The 6,000-nt window shown below is 36.5% G+C and overlaps 1 pseudogene; it reads left to right on the top strand.

Annotated features, from left to right (window-relative positions):
- Nucleotides 1–3,778: 3,778 nt before the first annotated feature.
- The window catches only part of LOC118227517, a 516,632-nt pseudogene continuing 514,410 nt past the window's right edge, over nt 3,779–6,000 (top strand).

The following is a 6,000-nucleotide window of genomic DNA, read 5'->3' as shown; positions in this document are numbered from 1 at the left end:
GAATATGAAGAAAAATCTCAAACCAGATGTGAAACCTATTCTATTGATGTTCAGTTACACAGCCAATGAGAGATCAAATGCTTCACACTTTTCAACTTTAATATTCTTCTTTGAATGTCAAATTCATTTGACAATTTCTTTTTTTTTTTTTCTTGGTTTTTATGTCAGAGAAACTATAAAACTGCATCCTTCTGGTGACAGGTATCACCAAAACTCTCTTGCGACATGTTAGTGAATACTTATTTACATGTGTCTTGTTAAAATATAGACGTATCTATAGGCATATTAAATACAGTTTCAGTTTCAAGGTGTCTCCCAATATTGCAAACGCATGCTCTTTAACTTTAATTTGGTTTGCATTAGTGTGTAGCATTTTAATGACATCATACAATGTTTTAAATCTATTATTGAGTCATATTGATCATATTATTACACAGTACATAATGATTTATCATGCAGTCTACACAACAGTGTGCACATTTTAATTTGTTCACAGTATGTGTGTGTGTCCGTCTGCGTGTATATGTGCCTCTGGGCTGTATACTCAGTCAGTTATGTATCTTATTAAATTACCATTTTATTCAGTTTCATAATTGAAGATTTCTTATTTTCTGACATAGTATTGACTTTAAAAAATAACAATAAACTGTTCCTGAAAGTGAAGCCTGTCAGACAGAACCTGTAACATTCGAAACCTGAGAGGTCTATGCGAATGCCACCATGCAGAACTAACAAAGGTTCTTGGTAAACAATGCCATCTCCACTAAAATAAAAGAAAATTAAAAATAAAAACAAATAAATTTGAAAAAGCTGTCCAAGTCTTTTTAAGTGTACGGGATAATAACTCTCAAATGTCCGCAGACAGCTGAGATAGAAATTATGTTGGTTTCCCTGTCATAAGCGATGCTTATTTGGGCAGTAACAGCCAGAATTGGGAATTTCAATAAAGCTAAAGAATATTTTATTTTCTCTGTTTGAAATGCGCCAGCAATGGGCCCCTTGATGACGGTTTCAGAACTGCTGCTGCAGTGTTTGAAGTTATTATTCCACACGCCCTTTCCTTGTTACTGCAGAGTTTATGAAGCAACGTATTCCCAGAATGCAACATAAACTACCGCTCTGGTGTAATAAACAATTAGATTTTTAATAAGCACAGTAGGATGCATGCTGGAGATGATTTAGGAGGGAAAAGAGGGAATGATGACATCACTTCACTGTGGGGCAGTTAAAGCAGAATAACTGCCGCCTGTATGTTTCAGCAGCACACATCCTTGTCCCAGTTTAATTTGAAACTTCAGCTCATTAAGAACAAAAGAACATTTAAACGACCAAAACAGGCCATTTAACTCATCTTGGCTCGCCGTTTTGCCCACATCTAAAATAATAATGACACGCTATTGACACGGCAATTAGAATGCTTCGACAACAATGGCAGTACGTCACCTGTCATGCATCACGCAGTACAATATGCGCCTGAAAAAAGAATAAATAAAACTGATACTGAAATAATATGTATAATCATGACACTTAACGCTGCTGCTACTTTATTGTTATTATTATTATTGTTATTGTTATTATTATTATTATTATTATTATTATTATTATTATTTTATTGTGGAACTTACACCAATGATTGCGACTTTCATACAAAAATGGTGAAAATAAAATTAAGATTAACATAACATAACACCTATAGCACATGGATTTTAAATGTTGTGATAGCAAGAAGTCCCTCAGATACAGTACCCTACCAGTGCAAATTCTAAACCTCTTATTACTGAGTAAACAAATGCTTATTTTCATTGAGAGAAGATTAAATCCAGTCGTCTAAGCACATTATTAATTATTGTCAGGATCAAAATCCAAATTATAAACATTAGCCATAATCATTGCTGTAATTATCAATATTACATTATTATTGTTACTGCCCTGTAATTGTAATTACTAAAGTACCATTATTATGCCATATTGATAGCATAACCATAGCTGGCAAACAGGCGGCTTTTATAATATGCAGCATTGATCTACGGCAAATAAAACAAGAAGAATCAAAACAGTTAACATATTAGTACACCACCGTAGGATAAAATCCATTGATGGTTATTTCATATTGATTTCATGACCCTGTTACTATCATATAAGGGGTGGAAATGACAAGTTATCTTTGTGAATTTCATTGCTAGGTAAATGGCTAGTGGAGTGTAATTAAGCACACATTGACTACAATTTTGATGCGGTTCCAGTAATGTGACATTTCCTGCAGCATGGATTAAAATCAAAATCCAAAAGTTTCACACCACACAGCCTTTTAAGAATCTAAAATCTGACCCATCCGTTTATGGTCCAGCTGCTCAGTAATCTCAGCAATCATAGATCACAAAAGCTATCATGTCAGATTTTCTCTGTAGCTCTACCATCTGAAAGGTGAAAAGGCTGAATTCTAAGCGAAGGACCACAGACTTTATGCATTTAACCCCTTAGTCCAATCCATGCTGTTCACAAGGAACAGATAAACATGTCAGTCAAACTTTCAACTGAACAAAGCCCCTTTAGAAAAGGGATATAGCTGTCACTTTAACTACAACTGACATATTTCATAACATTTCACAAGCATGCTGTTTAACAACATTCATCCATCCTATAATGACAGATTTGGCTTACAGAAAGTCTGAATGAAGATCTTTACAGGGATAATGTCTAATAACTATATTAGACAAACAAATCATCAATTACTGGTGGGAAAAGATAAAGACAAGCACATGTATGCAGTGGCAGTTCTCCAGCCTTATGCTGGGCCCGTTTGGATGGGGAATCAATATTTTTAACAGAATACCAAGCTGGTGACAATAAGAATGGAAGTAAATAAGGATATCTAATGTAACCACCTTGGTTAAATTTTCACCGGTCCTAATCAATACCCCAATGGGCTTTATCTATGAACGGTCCTTTTCCTTTTTAGCACAATTATTTATTCATGTAATTTTTACTTTACACAATAAAAGCCAATGAAAACCGCCAATGGTGTGGGTGGGGGCACTGACTGTTGTACAAGGAAAGACACACCAAATGAAACTCACCATACAACACTGCAAGAATAAAATAGGCTTAATGATGAAGTGTACAGCATCAATCAAGCTTCCATAGGATTCTGCACACTTTACATAGGGGGTTAATACCAATATTTATTTTGATTTATTCATCTTAAATGCATTGATTTCTAACAACAAAATAAATTATGTGTAATGAATTAACCATGCATTAAGGATACAGTGCACAGTGTGGTGGTTGTTTTACTACACACAATAAATCTCTCTTAGCATACTGCTGAAATCCAACAACCTCTCATTCAGGACTCCACACAATTTTTTTAAATGAATGCAATTCCATATTTAAAATGAAATCATTATCAGACATTGTTTTATAAAAGAGTTGTTAGCTGAAAAAGCTTTAGTGAAATCGACTAAAGTACATAATAATAATAATAATAATAATAATAATAATAATAATGCAAACCATGTATTTATGTTACGCATATATTTACTTTTCCAATATAGATATTGGAAAAGTAAATATAAAAAAAATAGACAAGCTCATTGCAATCGAGGCACGGTATTTTGGGGGTTAATCTGTCACGGGTCCTGTGCGTCTGATCTGCAGGGGTTAAATCAAAAATGCGCTAGAGAGAGAGAGAGAGAGAGAGAGAGAGAGAGAGGGAGGGAGAGAGAGAGAGAGAGAGAGAGTCGCTGCTTCCATTCACAACCCTTAAACTGCAGCGCGCGTTTGCACTTGCCCCTTGATGCTGGACTTCTGTCTATATTTCTACCACATGCCAATTCGCTCCGGCTGCGGCTCTCGCGCCGATGCAAATCTCAACGGCTGGGGAAGTCTCATAGGCTATTCTACAATCAGTTATCCCAACTTCCTCATCCTCGCGGACGCCCATCACTGAGCGTGGTCAGGCATCTAGCAACGCTGTCACGCTTCGCATGGGGGATTAGAAGTGGTAGACGACGAAATGTCACTTTGACTGCCATTAGACTGATTCATTCGCAGATGGAGAAAATCACCCCCTGACAATTTTGACTGTACGCTACGTTCTCTGTGTGTGCGCCTGTAGTTTAAGCGTGTCAAACCGACCTCCATTCTTCACAACTTCACCTGAGAGTATGCTAAGCACACCTCTCGCATCTTCACCACCGTGGGACGACTGACCCGGCTTCCCAAAGGTATCGTATGATTTAACAAACATATTATTGATACAGTGCATTCATGTTAATTGATTAAGGTATGTCCTAATTACATGTATTACGTGCACCTTAGCGTACGGATCCACGAACTTCAACAAAGTTTTGCACGGACATTTGTTTAGTGATCTCATTGGTCAGCGCATAATATTTTGTAATACTTTTGAGTATTTATACTTATAATTACATATTTATACGTGCGTGTTCATATAACCTAAATGTCGGTTAATATAAGACTGAATGTATATTTGTGTTGTATCCAGTACCTCTTAATAACACCAGTGCTGTAATTTTATAGAAGTGGCTTAAGCATTTAGAGATAAGCAACAACGTCGATATATGTGGAGGTATGATGTTGGTGTTCAGGGTAATAGCAGGTGGCTCTGTATGTATACAATACTTGTTGATATAGCCAGTGATTTACATAGTTTGTTTAGCTGTGCACGTGATGCTTAAAGCGGGATTACAAACGCAGCCTAAATTCAGTGATACTTCGAACACGTCCTTAATGCGTTTTACAGTAAACACTCCACTAGTGCGCGCATCCCCGTGTAAGCAACGCAAACCCAGCTGAGGAGAAGTGCATAACACGTAACTAGACGTTGGTTTCTGATTGCCACAATACTTGCAGAGTCGTGCTAAATGACATTATGGCAAATTATTTCAAGCGGTGTGGGGACGTTTGGGTCTCATATAAATGTGATTTGACAAATGACCCTCTAGTTTTTTAAATTCGAAACTAGACTACCATGCTGCGAATTGAGTAAATATTGCACGCCACATCGCGATGCCTGCGATATCAAAATGGCATCAATATGAAAACTTGCATTTTTAGTTTTAATTTAATTTTTAATTAAATTCCATCATTCTTCTGTGTACTCTAATGTATGCCATTGGTGGTATATTTAAAGGCATCACTTCTCAACAAGTGAGAGTACCTTGAGTGGCTATTTGAGTAAATTATCTAATTTACTTGAACTGATTAAAGTGCAGTTATTTTCAAGGACTTTTCCCTTCTGGCAACCGATCCACAATGCTCGTTACCGTTACTGCACTCCAAGAACTTTACACACGACCATACAGTACACACTATAAACACAACACAGTGTCCTTCATATTAAGTAATTCAGTCTCAGCCTAGAAAACAGAACATATTTTGGGGCATATTATGGTTTTCTTGGGTTGGTTCCATAGCTTTCCAGAGAATGAATGACATTTTAAATAAAATACCAGTGTGATCTATTAGTACTGATATGGCATTAATATTAATTCACTGTGCTATTGCAGGTATTCATATCCTCTACGCAGAGTACCAGCATTGAGCCAACATGTCACAGACTTTGACACAACTTTGACATATTTGTATTTTTTATTCATGGTAGGTTGTCATGGGTGATCCTGAGCCTTAAATTATGTAAAGGTGGGGAGGAAAGGAATGACACGTTTAAGATGTCAAAGAGCATCTAAGCCAGCCTGGACATAGTTTAAGGTTGTTCTGTGAAGAATAAGAATAAAATAGATATCTGTGTTCTGCTAAGTTGAACTTCTTTCTTTTAATTATTAAAAAAGAGTACAACATACAACAGCCAAGTGGTGCCCAGTTTATCATCAAGCATACATGGATTTTGGCAAGTGAAAGATAAATTATTTGTGATGAAGGTGTATTTATATGGCAGCAGACTAGACTGGGCAAGGTAATTGTGACAATACTGTGTTGTATAGGCATGAACCTCATCAGGGGTACAGTAACAGGAAC

Source organism: Anguilla anguilla, chromosome 5 (assembly GCF_013347855.1).
Source record: "Anguilla anguilla isolate fAngAng1 chromosome 5, fAngAng1.pri, whole genome shotgun sequence".
NCBI classification, from domain to species: Eukaryota; Metazoa; Chordata; class Actinopteri; order Anguilliformes; family Anguillidae; genus Anguilla; species Anguilla anguilla.
The sequence above is the reverse complement of the archived record's forward strand: the minus strand, read 5'-3'. Positions and strand labels throughout refer to the sequence as shown.